The following is a 17,769-nucleotide window of genomic DNA, read 5'->3' on the forward strand; positions in this document are numbered from 1 at the left end:
GATTTAAATCATTAATTGTTCACTGTTAATGAAAATTTAATTTTTAAGTTTTTCTAGGAATTTTTCACTTTTAAATATTTTTTCAACTTTTCAACTATATGCATATTATTTTATTTATTTTGTAATTAAATATTCCAACTCATAAAATTTTTTACCGGATTAAATTTCATTTAAAAATAAGTATGATCGTAAATTTTTAAATTAAATAACAACCTTCTTGTTCGCATTTATTCAATGAATTACTAGTAAAATTCTCCTTAAAAGTTTGATGACTCTCCTATTAATTCCGTGCAAAGTAATTTTTCATTCATGATTTGAGTTTTTTCCTTTTTTTTTCATTAACCCGCTTAGCCAGTTTGTATCAGATTGAATTTTTTATTTATTTTTTAAACTACTAGCACACGAGGCACCTTATCTGTCCGCTTACATTCTGTACATTAGATAATTTACGCTAAGAAACTAGATACAAAACACTATAGACCCAATACAAGATTGTAATTGGGTTAGTTAAATAAAAATAACTATTAAATATTTGTATTAATTGATTATTTAAGTAGAATACGATCAATGGATGAGCAATGATAACAAAAATTCATTTTTTTTAACCTTAGTATATGATTAAATGGAGAAAAAATTAAATAAACCATCCAAATTCACTTGTGTTTAAATTGTAAAAGACGTAGTTGGATATAATCTACGTCCGGAATAAAGAAAAAAATGTGAATGATACAATTATCGGCAGACTTTAAAGAATTGCAAGCAGACTCCATAATTAGCTGGAGAATCGCGTGATCACGTTCAATTTTTTTTAATCACGTTTCTTATTTTCAATAGTACTTTCGCTTTTTATAGCTCGGTATTCGTATAATTGTAATAAGTCTCACAGGTAAGAAGCAAATAGGCATGAGATTGATAAGTGGATCACTTTATAAATGCCTATATAGTATATTTGAAGCAGTAATTTTAAAATTTTTTAAGGTTAATTTTATATAGTAATTTAAATAAATATTCGCTTTAATTTTGTGGAAGATGTGTTAAATTATTAGTAAAATAAAATGATTTATTCCACAAACTTTAATTATAGGCCTTTAAATACGTATAAATTAATTTTTTTTTTGAATATTTATTATTAGTTTATTATCAGTTGATAAAGGATATAAATTTTATATCTATACAGTTTATTTATTTAAAAAATTATAAATAATAATCTTATGCTGATACTTAGGTGATATTGGAGGAAATCTTAGTTTTAAGAATAGAAAAAAATATATTGTTATAAAGAGACAATATGTACTGTATTTAAAAGTATTGTTTACTTTTTTTTAATTAAAAAAATTCATTTAAAGCGCATTTTTTGAATTTTGGTATTTTTATAAAATTTTCTGTAAATTCTTTTTGTTTTAACTCTCCAAATAAAATCATTCTTTAAAGTAAATTTAATGAAAGAATTAAATAAAATAAAGTAGAAATTGAAGAAATTACTTAAATAATAATATTAATTAACATAAGTTTTTGTAAATTAAATATAAATAAAATGCAATCGATATCAAACATTTATTTAAATATTAAATTTTGCATCTTACTGAAAGAAAATATGTTAAAAATTGCATTAGAAAAAACTGAATTTTTTCAAAAATAGGATTTATATAATATACAATTAATATTATTTAAATCGAATAAAACTGTATGTATTATTATTTTATTTAATTAAATGGATGCAAACATTTCGATTAAACTGGAATATTTGCATCCATTTATATTACATATTTTCAGCTTTTATATTGAAAAAATATGAAAAATAAAATCATTTTACGATAATTTACATATAAATTTGAATATTAAATTTATATTCACAAAGAAATGAGATTGTATCTAAGCAGGTTAGGTTCGCTTGTGGTAAAATGCAGAATAAACGCTTGACTTCTCAGAAATTCTTTGCCCGTCTCGGATGCTTTACCATATCCCATGATAGTTAGAACAAGATTTGAGATGGACACAAAACAAGACACGCTCATAATAAATGTGTGAGTATTCATTGTCATGGTATACCGGATACTTTTGTTCACATGGTATCATGTTAAATACCGGAAGTTCAGGATACTTTTATAGTGGCATTGATGTGATAATTGGTGTGCTAAATTATGTACGAAGAAGCATATTTAAAAAAATGAATTGCTTCATTGTTTTAAGTTATTTTCAATGTGTTAGCACCGATTCATGAGTAAAAATTCAAATATTTTGTTAAATAATTCCATAAAGTTCATGTTAGCTATTAAAATTTCTTAACCATTGATTAACCATAACGATATGGGATAGCGTGAAATATTGTTATATTTCATGCATATGCATTTTCATTCTTGAGGAATAATCCACAGTTTTTAGAAAAAACAAAATGACATAACACGAAGTTGACATCCTGTCTCCCACATTTATTTGTTAAGTGAGCCACACCTCACTGATCTTGACATGATCATTAAGTATCTGACCTTTCTGTCCAGTGCGTTGTCATAAACAGTTGCTAGGACCTCTACTGATGTTTGATGCATAATTTAGATACCAACCAGTATACCGGTAAGGTATTTAAAATCGAATTATTAATCATAACTTTGTTATCGATGTATCTTCGTGGAGAGAAAAGAGATGTTTGATCAGCAAAATCGCTTGAGTATAAACAATGATTTTTCTCGTAAGAAATTTAAAACGGAAGTTTAGATTTATTTTTGATAAATATATCAACATCGAGATGATAAAAACATCTAATAATACAGACTTAAAATGTTTCCTGTTTTAATGGAGAAATTAATTTGCTGAAGGGTGTAAAATGAGAACAGGAAGATGTGCATTTATTTATTCATTCATCACGCGATTTGTATAAATAATTTAAATTGTAAAATAAACAATTTTTCCTAAATAATTTATTTAATAAAAATTATTTTTTAAGATTAAATCTATTTATTTTACAGAATTTTTTTAAATTTTATGGTCTAATAGGTTTGTTTACTCGTGGGTCATTAATCTGTGTTATCTGTAATATGTAAACTCAATATCGATCTTACCATTGATTAAATTTGATTGAAAAATAAATAAATTCTATTTTCATTTATAAATAGAGCATAATTCTGTTAAAGTTATAAAAATATACTAGCATAATTTTAAACAATAAATTTTAATTTATTTTATCTGCATTGGAACTCTTCTGTGCTAACAATACAAAAATATTTATATTTATTATGGCATCAGTACAAAATTAATCTGAACATTATTAAGTCCTAAATTATAATTAAATTTTATTTTTTTAAACGTATAGAAATTTTAATTATAGTATAATGCAAATGATGATAATCGTTCGATATTAAATCTGTTAACTGACTAATATAATAATGACTAATAACTGACTAAAAGGTTATACAGAATAAATATAATTTTAATTTAATCTATGTGAAGTGTTAATGGATAATATAACATTTGTAATTTCCTTAAATTAACAAGAAATTAAAGATACTTTCCCTGTTTCGTTTCATCCTTTCTGATAATTAAGCATACATTTACTTAAAAATTAACTGTAAATTCTCTTTTTCTTACTGCTTATATGGAAGTTTTGTCAGTCTAACTATATATTACGATTGTGCTTTTATATATGTAGCAATTTTTAAATAATTGTATTGATTTTTCATTGTTAAGAACATAAATCTTATATAAACGCCCCATTTCTCATTTTATTTACGTTGAAATCTGAAATTATGAAAACAAAAAAAAAAAAAAAAAGCATGTTATTGTATGAATTGCCTAAAATTTCGGAACATTATTATTTTTAATAAATCAAATAATACAGATTTATATAAGGATATTATTAAAGATAATATTAAAGGTATTATCAAAACAATATTGTCAAAGTTGAATAACGACACCTAAAAGGAAACTGATTATGAATAATTTTCGACTTTAAATATAAATTATAAATGTTCTTGTAATTATAAATTAATAACAAATAGCAAAATATCGAATTTTCAGGAAAACAATTCGGAATCAATTTTCTATTAACCAAAACTATTAAATTTTCCTACAAAAAGTTTTAGCATTTAAATAGAATTTTAAATATAAAGTTTTATTAAAGCTTTAATGATTTAATCGTAGATATATCAAAAACAATAATATAAATACTATTACATGAATTATTTTATAATAAATGTGTGTACAAACTCAGTTATGTTAAACTAAAATTGTTTATTAAAATATTCTACTTATGTATGACTTAAAATTAAGCGATTTTATAGTTAGCCTGTTAATATATTAAAAATAATAATAATAATAATAATAAACATAATAATAAAGAGTCTAGAGCTAATATTAAGTACTGTACTTAACTTATTGAAGCATGTTTTATAATCTTAGTTTAAATAAATAAGCTAATTTCGAATAGTTTATAACTGAAAATTATGTAATGGCAGCACTGAATTTTTCTGTTTAAACAATACTAGTTGTATAATTTAATTACTTACGTACTCGTAACACAATGCTCTATATAATTTATGTGGATACTGTGCATACTCGTTGCATAATATATCAAAGATAACTACGAAATATATTGTTTTAAAAATATAAAAAGTTAAATTAGTTTAAAAAGAGCATTTTTAATGATTTTTATTTACAGCATAATAACTTTAGAAAAAGTAAAATAATATAAAATAATTACATGCAAAATAAAGACATATAAAAATGGTAACTGTTCTGCGAGAACTTAAAAGGCGCAAATTAGTGCCAATGAAAAAATTGGAACCAGTTGTAGCTTAATATATTCGAGCTAAACTGAAACGCTGTTTCTATGGAAAAGTATTCTAATGGACTGTTGGTAGCCTAATTGTTACGTTAAGAAATCTGGATAGTCATCTTCCTTGTGAATTTTCAATTTAGTTACGTTCTCGATTTGTTTTTGTCCACTCTATCTTGGCAGAAAACAAGTCTTAAAAGCATTCCTGTTTTCTAATGGAATGTAGCAAAACGAGAGAAGGACAAGATGAAATCCAACGAAGCCTGAAAGTCACTGAACACAAATCGTGCTGCAACTGTTTCAGGTATGTGAAATATAGTAATTCATTGGACACGTGCAACGGAAAGTCACCCAAGCAGGGCTGCGTCTTCCACTTCTCACGCCAACAATTGTCATACCGGGAATGTTTGACCTTCAAATAACTCGGGTTCAGCATTTGCGAGGGAGTGATGCCTCCTAAATACTTCTTTAATGGTTTCGAATTTGAACAGAATAAAAAAAAAGTGAAGAAAATAAAGGAAACATACAATCAATGTCCAAATATAGAACATACTCTCTTCCATTCAGCTCTGTTTGGGTGTATTTAGAGAGTAGTTCTGTTACGAAGTTTATTATTTGGTTGCTCCAATGTATAGCAAAATATTATTAATATTTATGAAAGCTGTTGATATTAATAAGTGTTAAAGCGTATGAAATTTCCAAGAAAGAAATTAAAAATTCTAAATTCTAAGTAAGCCTAATCAATCAGTAGTATTTTAATTAGACATAGCAGTCATAAATGATACATTGCTTGTCTAATTTGAATTTTGAAGAGAAGTAATGCAGTATATAAGTATTAATTCCCTCCTTCGTTTAATCTACTGTAGAGTTTAACTTGAGCTCAATCTTAAGAGATTACTTTATTTTACATCTATTGATTAGCCATTTTTTTTTTAAATCTAAAGAAGATTTAATGTAGTTTATTTACTTTTTCATTATATCTAAAATAACCTTTCTGATTCTTACCAAAAATTTATCTAAAATATAAATTAAAATAGGAAACTTTATGCTATCTTTAATAGGATTTTAAATAATTATTAACTTTAAATGAAGTAACTTTTCAAGACTAATTAAAATTACATTTAAATTTTCTTAAATCTAATTATATTTATTTGAGAAAAATCATTAAAATTATTCTAATGCCAAAAAGCATCTATTAAACTGTTAATTAACGTATAAGAATGTAATTAATTATGTTACTTCGATAACCCAACTAGGAAAATATTTCGATGCGTGCCTTTGTTATAATTAGATCCATTATAAAATTGAGAGTCATTAGTAACTATGCGCTCTTATCAGATGAAAACAAGTATTTTGCAATTGTTCTTATATTTTAAGATTTAATAAATAAATTTACTTAAAATTTTAAGATTAATTAATTTTAAAAGTATAAAGAATAAAGCGGATATATTGGAGGGTTATTAATATATATATATAACCTTGGAATTACAATAAGAAAATTTTAATTTATATTATTATTAGACACAGTTAATACGCAAAAAATTATTTATAAATTTATTGAAAAGGATATCCGGAAATTATTAACCTGTATAACTTGTTCATAAAATACTTTAATCCTTCTGAAATGACATAAAAAATCTTACACAAATACTAAAAATCTTTACACAAATAACACATTTATCAATGTATTGTCTGTCTGATGTCTGTATGCATCGTAACGTAAAACTACAAAAGTATCATTACTAAAATTTTTTTTATTAAAAAACTTAGATATATGTACGAAAAAAATCAGATACTTGTTGTAAAATCTTGAGTAGTTAAGATTTATATATATATACATACATATATACATAATATGTATATGTAATGTATATCCATGTTATATATTATAGATAATTAATATAATTTATTTCTAAAATAATAATTATCAATTAAATCTGGACCTATATTTAAAACAATATCAAAGCATATACAGAATTATTGTTAATTTGATTTACAGTATTTTAAAAAATTGAGTGGTTGAGATTATATATAAACTTATATAAAATCTATATTCTTAGATATTAAGTTTATATATAATCTCAACCACTCAATTTTTTAAAATACTGTAAATCAAATTAACAATAATTCTGTATATGCTTTGATATTGTTTTAAATATAGGTCCAGATTTAATTGATAATTATTATTTTAGAAATAAATTATAAAGTATCTATAATTTTAAACTGGTTTCGCTATAGAGTTTTTTTATATTCACATATATATATTTGCAATTTGCTACCATTATCTATATTTATATATATTGATATACACACACATATATATAAATAATGCCCTTGCAAATTCTTCTTTATAATTAAATATCTTTTTATTTTTACAACGGTTTCGTATCGGTTTTATAAGAAAGACAAATAATTTAATGGAAACAGAATGAATTATTTCGATTTAAAACAATTAAAATTTGTTTGTTTTTCAATCTAACAACATATTTCATACATTTTTATGCATAAGTTTTATTTATCTTCATCAGATTTTCATATTTTAATATTAAAACATCTAAAACAAACACAAAAACAAAATTATGTAGCAATTTGCTTTAGAATGACTTAATAGTTTTGTGCGGTAAAAAATATTTATCTATGAATTCAATGTGAACAATTACAATGTTCTTTGTTTTATCAACCAGGAAAAAAATAAATAAATAAAATTAAAAAATTCATTTCGTGCATGTCGAAAGAATTAGTTGGAAAGTCCGTATCTAATGGTAGTAATAGAAGAATGTACTGGTTTTTCTTTATTTATCTCAATAAAATAAGGATTTATATTTTAAGTAGATAATAAATGCGATACTAATGAATATAATCATTAGAAAGAAATTTGTTACGTACTTACATAACAATAAATTCGTCGTAACATAAAGAAGCATTAAACGAAATAGTTTAATGCTTATTTATATGTTTATATAACTTTTATAAAGGACTTCTTACAGTTTATTGATGTCTTAATATTGATGTCAGAAAGACAGTATTTAGAACTCATAAAAAATCCCGTTTTATAGTATAAGTCTATACAAATGTACTATAGTATAGTTTTATATTTTAGGCCTGTATATATATGTAATCAGAATATGCCAGGAGTGTACAACCCTTGGCATGCTCACTAACGACTTTTTCCGGTACGCAATCAAAGATCAGCTTAAAAAATAAATATCCAACATCGTCATTGAGTTGTATATTTTAACTTAATATAATTTTATTGAGTACAGCACTATTATATAAAAGTGCAATGAAGAAACAAACACTATCATCCGTTTTACTAATAATAAGTAATAAGAATATAAAGCAAACAACTTATTTCCAAACTTATCTCTGCGATATAAACTTACTGACTTACAAATAAGGTTGTCGCCCACCAGTGGCCGACTGGATAAAACCAATAGTCGGACGTGGGTTCGCGCCTCGCCAACGTGCTGGCCACGTGGAGGTTGTCTTAACGTTTGTAACAACCTAAATAGGGACCAGTTTCCCTTAAAAGTCCTCCCGGGAGGCACCCTTCGGCAAATCGCCCACGTGTTGCTTTGCCGAAACCAAATCTAAGCAAGCAAGTTTGTCAATTTGGCGGAAAATTCGCTAAATCTAGCTTTCCCGTAGCATCGTCTAGCCACTAGATCAAAATAATAATAATAATGTACGAAAAATTTCGGTTGGAGAGTGAGAAAATTTTGCATTAAGATTTGCTTGCATGCACACTTAATTTAAAATGGTTACTCAGCCCTGGCTATATGCGAAGTAAAAATGCCTAAGTATAGATATAATATGTATCATACCTTGATTATATTGTTAAGAGATTAGAAGCAAAATTTTATGGCTTATTAGTACACAATATGTATGTATTTTAGATTAGTTGTTTTGCATTTTGAGTAATGTTTACTGTATATTATAAATAATATTATATAAAATGATACGAAACTCAACTTCATAGACGCGTAAAGACATTGAGCTTACTCATAATTATCATCCGAAGTAATTCATTAATGATTTAGTATTCAAAAAAATACTATGTATAGTACTATAGTATTATACTATACTATAGTAAAGAATATTATAGTATTCAAAAGAATACTAAATCATTCCATTGTCATCAGTAAGATGTAGGATACAGGAAAACCTGGGTAATCCGAAATCGCCCGGTACCAAGTTATTTTTCTGTTTAGGCAGGTTTTCTTTTATTCAAGCTGATTTAGGCAAGTTTTTCTATATTTTATTTACTATTCTATTTTATATTTGTAACAGTTAGAATTATCAAAGTAGCGTGTCTTGTTTCTTGCTGTTTTATAAAAGAGAAATATTCAATATTATTGCTATATTGATAATATGATGCTTTGCTTATAAAATTATTATATAGTGTTTCTCTAACTTAAAACATTTTATTATTATTATTTTTTAGCAATAAATATATAAATTTCAGTTCAAATAAGAAGAAAGAAAGAATTATTATGCCCACTTAGTGCCCACAGGTCAGAAGGAGACAAGAAAAATGCCGTTACAACAAATGTTAATTATTTAATAAATTCTATTTAAAGTTGGTATTCTGAATCTACATGTTCATTTTAAAATATTTTTATTAATCTCCATCTTATAATTTATCTAGATTCATTATCCCAATGGTAGGTTTTAAATATTTTACGAATAGCTAATAAAAACGAAGATATTTTTTCTTGAAATATTAAAAATAAGATGCTATTTTTATATCTAATTTTACATTTAAAAAGTTTTTTATACTTATAATTCAATTTAATAATAATTAACAATTTCAACACACTTTTTAACCTATTTTTTCATTTTGAAATTTGCATTATACTAACAAGATTCATTATAAGTTTATTAAAATCAGTCATTTCTTTACAATTTTTCTAATAATCGATATCTTTAAAGCCATTTAATATAAAAACAACTGTTTTTTAAAAAATTTTTTATAAAACAATTATAAAATGAAAAAGAAAAAAAATGCAGACATATATACTGCATAGCGATACTATACACTTTTTTTACAATTTATTTCTATAAAACCTAATTAAAAAACTTTAATGACCACTGCTTTCATATTATCATGAATAAAAAATTTATGAGTTGTGATACAGATCTAGATAAACCTTTCGTGTAGCCCTATTCAAAATTCCATTGAAGTATCAAGTGACGAAATCGTCGCCATTTTGTTACATTGTTATGAAATGCACGATTTCACTACAGTAAAATATCATTTGTTTTATAAACAAGTGCTATAGTTTAATATAGTAATAATTAAATATGTCTATTTTATTGTTAATAACAAATTAAGAATATGTATAAAAAATTTTTATTTTAAAAATATCAAATTTTGATAAAATTATCATAAACCTTTCACTAATAAAGTCGTCATATTTCTGAAATAATGTATAAATATTATAATATTTAACTATAATTAATAAAATCGTGCTGAGAATGAATTAATTATTGGATATACAATAATTGACAAATTTACCTTTTTTTATATTTTACTTGCATAATATCAATTCCTGTTTTGAGGTAATTTAATTAAACTTCTGATTAACGTTCTCCTATTAGTTTTAATTTCACGAAAGAATTTTTTAATCTCGAATTTATGAATTGTTTACAAAATAAACATAGAAATGTCTAACTGGATTTTCAATTATTATGGGGTTTTTTTTTGCAAACTTTTTTGCTATTCTGCAAAAAATATAACTATTGATTTAAAGGAAAAATTCTCCTTTTCTTTTAAACTTTGTTTCCATTCTCAATAAGCTTGTTACAAACAAATTTAAATATAATAATGGACTCCACCATTGGATTTTTTTCTAAAATAGTATTGTATGGAATTTAGATTAATTAATAAGAAAAATTTAAAATAGTTAAATAATTTATATGCTTACAGTTAATGGTTATATTTTTTTACTCAAATTAAAGAAAAACTTTAAGTGCCTGAAACGTAATAAAAATATAATAAAATTAATGCATTTTATTTTATTATTATGCGAACAATGCCAAATTCTTCGTTATTTTTATGAAGAGTATTGTATTTTCGTATTGAATTTTGGTGTGGAAAACTTTTATACTAAAATTCCAGACAGTTTTTGAAATGTTTTTGATTGTACCATTGTAAATTTCTTTTCGTCGCTTTTCAATTTTTATTGATATTATTTATTTTAAAAAACATCACAAAACAATTCTAAATATAGATATATTTAAAATATATCATCTATCTATTTTATAATCTTCTTTAAAACGTATATCAATACAAAGACAGCCACTATAATGTTCTATTGAATTCTTTATTGAAAGAATAGGTAGCCAAAAAAAAAAAAAAAAAAACTAAAAGGCAAATAATATCAATCAATAAAATACATACAAAATAATGCATTGAACAGTAAAAAACAATTGCAAGAAATCACCATTCAGATTAAACTGATAAATACTTTATACAACAAAGTCTCTTATGATTAATTTGTTATTATGTTATTAACTATGATTAATTAAATTAACATGCTATAGCAACAAAAAAAATTAGCATGAGAAGGCTTGAAATGCTTAAATTCGTAATAGAATAGATTAAAAATTGCATATGAAAAATATTTTGATTTTATTTAATTTTTTTATAAAAAAAATGATTTCCCTTCTACGATTGTTGTGAAATTTTGTTTTTTCTAAACGAGATATTTTAAGTGAGGCGTAATGGTTCATTAAATTCTGTTAAGTTTAATGACAGTAAACATAATGTAAATATAAAACTTAAAAAGTTTTAAAAGTTGTTTTACTAGCAGGTGCGTAATTTGCATAAACAAATTATCTATTAAATGATCCGAATTAGTTTTTCCTAAATTCTACAAAATTTATATTTATGTAATATTCCAAAGATATTAAATAAAATGTATAGAAACTAAACAAAAACAGACAAAATTATATTAACAATTTATTTTGTAATAATATAAACAAATTTAGTTTTAGTTTTTATAGTAAACAGTCATCTCAGTTACTATCTACATTTTATTTTATATTTAAAATATGATGAAATTATATTTAATTCTCTTTAAGAAGTTTTAAATATTAATGAAGAATTTGCTATTTAAAAATTATACATTTTTTTAAATAATTTATTGGGTAATTTACTGTTTTAAAGCTTTAAAAAATTGCTTCCAATGTATAATTATAAACTTTAAATTGTTTTATTTTATGATAGAAATGGAGTAAAATGTTAAATAAAGAGTGTTATAAAGAGTGTTAATTATATAAAGATTTATGTAAAAGTATTTTTTCTATATACAGTTTTATCTCGTTATAAATTCTATAGGATAGGAATAAATAAGATTGTGATATTATATTATATAATTTATAAACGTCTAAAATTAACTTAATGTTCAATAATAAATCCATAATCATTTCTATTCAAACTTGATAATAGAATCAAATAGAAGTTTGCACAAAATGATAAACGTAATTTGGTTTTAAAAATTTTTTTTACTCGAATAATTTTTAAAAATTTTAAATAAAACTTTATACTTATTATTAATGATGCTTTATACTATCTTCGTATAAACGACTTAAGTGTTTAATTAGCACATTTTCGTTTTGTAAGAAATAAAACATAATGATACATCATAAAACTTTATTATTTTATAAAAAACATGAGAAATAAAAATTCAAATTTGAAAGTTCAGTTAATGTTGTATAAAATTATGTTTCCGGAAAAAGTAATGAAAAACTTGTTAAAGAATTTTTATTTTAGAACACGTTAACAGGATATATATAATTTATAAAAAATAATTTTAATGTTGTCATAAATTTTATCCTAAATTAAATCTTAAGTCATATCAAAAATGATCTAAAAATGATTATAAAATTAAGTTATTAATAGTTAAAATATTAATAAACATCACCGAATATATAGATTATAAATATAAAATGAATACAAATTAAATGCAGTAGATACTGCATATTGTAATTACTGAAATTACCCTCTACTGATCATAATAACTGACGAGTGAGATCACTCTGTTATTGTTTGCAATATAGGCGGTGAAGCTAATTAGATTGAAATTAATAAAAAAAAATTTCTAATTTTATTAAATCATATAATTTAGAGTTGACGTATTCGTCCGAGGTGTTGGTGACTTTTACGTTAGAGATTAATTAACAGTGTCGTTTTGGTGTTTTTGAGACTATAGAGATACGGATCATAGTTCAGCTGAAAGATTGGAATGTTATTAACAGATTGAGTTTAAGTTCAAACAGCTATTGACCAATGGATTAACTATTCAAATTTGTGGATTGCAGGAGGGGATTTTAACGCTCACATAGGAGACAAACTGGACACGATTTATAGAGGTAAGAGACTTGATATTAATAATAGAAGAGAATTTAAAGACAAACTGGTAAACTCGAGTGGCAGAATCTTACTGAATTTTATACAGAAAAACAATTTTTTCGTACTGAATGGAAGGGTGGTTGGAGACACTCCGGCCGAATACACATTTATAGCCCATACTGGTAAGTCTGTTACAGAATATATTATCTGTTCTGAAGAGATGTTAAGTCTATGTACTAAGGTGTCGGTACTTAATATAGATGAATCTGATCACTATCCAGTTCAGTTGATTGGGTATTGGGTATTCAGTTGAAGGTATTGGGAAGTATGTTTTGAATAAACACTACGTAGAAAACAATACAAGTTCAAGAGGACTCGAGATTACCAATGAGTAGAAGATTTAATAAATTGAAACTCTTAGAGGAAATCCCTAATAAGACCGAGGAAATATTACTTCAAGAGAGGAAACACAGTTTTAAGATAGATCGGGGTTTGCTACAAGGAGACCCTCCATTTTTTTAATTTCTACACTTTCGATATAAACAATTGTTTTGATGGAGACGATGATAGGTTCATATTTGATGATTATATTGTACATCCAATCTCCTATGCTAACGATATTGTGATAATTGCTCCTACTGCAGCTGCATTACGTAGAAAAATTCAGGCACTGATGACATATTTTACGAAGTTAAAATTAAAAATTAACCCTAGTAATTCGTTTGTAATGATTTTTACAAATGGGGCTAGACTTCCCTGTAAGAATGTCTTTTTATATTAATAAGGAAGAGCTAAAGATGGTGAATGAAATTAAGTTCTTGGGGGTTATTTTAGCTCCTATTCTATCCTTTGATAAACAAGTTAGTATGTCCATGGTCAAAGCAAACAAGCTAATTAACAATGCAGTGAAGTTGTTTTCAATGATTAAACTAAAAAATATTCAAGTTCTGTGCTGTTTAACTCTATTATAGTAAACGCACTGAGTTACGCATCTCCAATCTGGTATCTCTTTAAATATCAGAAACTGGAAGTAATTCAAAATAGATTTATACGTAAAATATTTTCATTAGAGTTTGATATACTTGGTAGTGCACTTAGTCTAAATCTACTCAGCTCCAACCTAAGTGCAATGTTTATAAAAAGATGTATTAAATTCCTTATGATGTTGAGGGACGGTGGCGGCTTTCGTCCACTCTACTGAGACAATTATATCATAAATCATTGTTAAATGGGCCGAATAGAAATTGAGTGAGTCAATTGGCTAAAGTGTTTAATAGTTTTGGGTTTTCCATACGGCCGTTTATAGATGCGCCGGAGATAAGTGAAGAATTAAGTACTCAATTAATTCGGAATGTATTGGAAAGTTCATTATCTCACGATATTGAAGATATTCATATACGTAAATCGCCGGATTGGTACAGCATGATATTGGAATGTCCTTACATTAATAACTAGGCCTATATATTGACAAACTTACCATTTAACATTAAAAATTCTTTATTCAACTTAGACTTAACAAAGATGTTATACTGATTAATAATACATTTTAATTGTATTTTAATAATGTCTGCCCGAGATGTAACGATAATTTTTCAAAATTTCACTTGATTTGTAGTTGGTATGGTCTTCATTTTTTAAGTGACTACACTTTGGAAAAATCGATGTATAGTATTTTCATTTCAGCCAAGATAGAAACAATATATAAATTATATAATTATGTTAATAAATTTGTTGTGACCAGTCGGAAGGCATTAACCACTTGATCTAATATATTGATATGTATCAATAATAACTCCCTATGTAACAGACTAAGGCCTACTACGAATAAAGGTTTAATTGAATTGAATTGAAATCATATAATTTAAAAATAGGTTAAAATAATTTTTTAAATGTTTTAAAATAAACTTAACTTAATTATTAAATTTATTAATTATATTAATAATTACTTCAGTAGTCCATTCAGTAGTCCAAGTCTTAGCACTTTCATTAATAAAACGTTCATATTCGTAATATTTTCAAACTTTAACACATCTGTACGGTATATTGCGCCATGATAAAGCAAGCACTCGCACTTCTTGATTATGAGCATTTATTTGGAAATTGCTAACCAACTTTTAAACTTTTCTTGTGACATCATTTTTGGAGTATTATTTATGATCAACGTGCATAACTTTATTTCCGATGTCTCTGTGCCTATTTTTAAAATCCACCCTTTCTAAAACCATTCTAAGACACTTAATCGCACCACGAAATCTACAGATGTAGTGCATCAAAGCAGGAAAATTCTTTTAGCAATATGTCATATTGTGTCTTTGATTATCGTCTTGTTCTCCTAAACTTCTTGCATAAATTTCACTACTGTAGTATGTCTTTAAGTTAGATGTTTTCTTTGTCTCAATCAGTGATGATGTATTCGCAGGAAGAAAATATTTTGTTTTTGGATGACATATTTTTAACGCTATGTGCTTATATAATGTGTACCGAAAACACGATGTCAGGCTTACGTAATGATCGACTCGAAAACTAAAACCTAATATCTGAACATTATTAACTACATCTGATAAGTATTGTCAGGATACAAAATAAAATGATATACTATTAATTTGCTTGTGTTACACTTTCACTTCAAGTGGTCATCCAGGTATTTGCATTTTAATAGTAAATCTACTGGTAAATGTTTCATATCCTTAAAACATCTAGGAATTTTACTATTTCCAATCATTATAAACCCTTGTTCGTGGCTTTGAATATTAGCACAACAAAAAACTGTAGTATATGTTCTTTCAGTGATTTAAATCCTTTAGCAATTTTATCATAATACATGTAAATATGATCAGGCATTGCACGAGAAAGGCTGTTTCGTCTACATTGTAGAAATTCTTCCATGAATATTCAGCAATAATTTTTGACTATTCAGTCATTATCTACAACAGTTCAATTGACACAGAATCAAAGCTTTTATTCTCATCACCAGGGCATCTTTACACAATAGTTTTCTTCACCGGTTGAACCACCCAGCGGTTGCAATAAAATCTTTCTTTCCTATATTTCTAGCAAATTTTCTTACTTTATGCTGCATTAGTGGCCATTAACAGGTACATTTTTTTTTTAAATCCACGAACATTACTAAATAATCTGCACTTATTGCATTTAAGAGTAAAATCTAACAGTAAACTAAAAAACGTCATTAACAATATGTTTCGTAAATTATATATTCTTATAAATTTTTAAAAATTTGAATAGAAATTTATACAAGTCAAAATAAAATTATTTTTTAAATTAAAAAATTTTAAACTAATTATATATTTGGTCTCCTTTCACAATGTGTAGTCCTTTATAAATCAATAATATACTGTTTCTCATATTTTGCAGTTATCAATCATTTACTGTTTCAATATAAAAATTATTAATAACTTAAATTTTGCGTTTAAAAGTGTTTACTAAATATTAATAAAACTTCCTTTTTACACAAGTTATAAAAGAAAACAGTAAATAATTTTAGACAATAAGAGCTTATGTATGAAAATTAAAGAAATAATTTTTGTGGTACTTATAATGTGATATTAATAATAAGTACGGGTGTTCTTAATCCCTTAAATTTCTGTTGATAAAGTACAATAAAATATTAAGTGTTGTAGGAACACCGTAATTTTCAAGATAAGTGTGATTAATGATATCGTACAGCAGACTCTAACAACTTATGATAAATGTGATAACAGTAATTTTAAATTTACAATATAATTTTTAAAAATATTTTAAAACAAATAAAAATTATATTTTAAATAAAATGTAACTTGATATTTATGAATAATTAAATTGTTTTCAACTTCTTTAATTAATCAGAAATATTAATAGGAAAAGTTGATTTTCAACTATATAATATTATTTAAATATAACTAATTAATAAATTAATGGAGATAATTAGAGCATTTATTATCTCTATTATTTGAGTTAAACACAATAATATTAAGAAAAATTGAATAATTACAATAACTAATTAGCATGTAAAAGTTAAACAGCCTACTTATAAACCGAAAAATTGTTTTAAAACTTTTTAAAATAGGATATTTATAATTGTTTCATTATTTTCAAACTCATTATCATAACAATAACGATAATTTACCTTGTAAAACTTGAACGAATGTTCTTAAAGAAGAAAACTTCCATGGCAGAAGAAGTTTTTGTATTTATCACGGTGTGTTATTTGCATCTCTCTCCGTTGCATCTTCGAGGAAAACATTCAATATTGTTAATTTTCCAAATCTAATATTGGAACAGACGGAAGGAAATTGTTTCGGTCTTGATTCTGTGCACCATTGCAGATGTAATCGAAAGGAATTGAACTGTTTCCTATCTATTCAAAAATTACGTACAATCTACAATAATATTAAACATATTAACAATTTTGATAATTTTATCAATTATCAATGGTCCTGTTTTTTTATATTTTTCAATTTCAAAATTATGTCTTCAGTTCGGAGAAAGAAAAAAGAATATTCTATAAAGTCATATGACTAAATTTTTATACTAATTTAATCATTAACACCCCTATTTTTTATTAACATTAATGGATCCACATACGTTAATATTATTATCGAAATTTCTACATTTAATTCGGTCGAATTTTAATTATTTAAATTCTTCA

General features: G+C 24.8%; 1 protein-coding gene across 1 annotated transcript in view; it reads left to right on the plus strand.

The window, feature by feature from the left end:
* Positions 1-1,929: 1,929 nt before the first annotated feature.
* Positions 1,930-17,769, plus strand: part of LOC136981445 (uncharacterized) — a 38,291-nt gene continuing 22,451 nt past the window's right edge. The window contains exon 1 of the mRNA XM_067277772.1: positions 1,930-2,024. The gene's annotated coding sequence lies outside the window, so the exon portion shown is untranslated. The remainder of the gene's footprint in view (positions 2,025-17,769) is intronic.

This window comes from Centruroides vittatus, unplaced genomic scaffold (assembly GCF_030686945.1).
Source record: "Centruroides vittatus isolate TY-2023 unplaced genomic scaffold, ASM3068694v2 contig_754, whole genome shotgun sequence".
NCBI lineage: Eukaryota > Metazoa > Arthropoda > Arachnida > Scorpiones > Buthidae > Centruroides > Centruroides vittatus.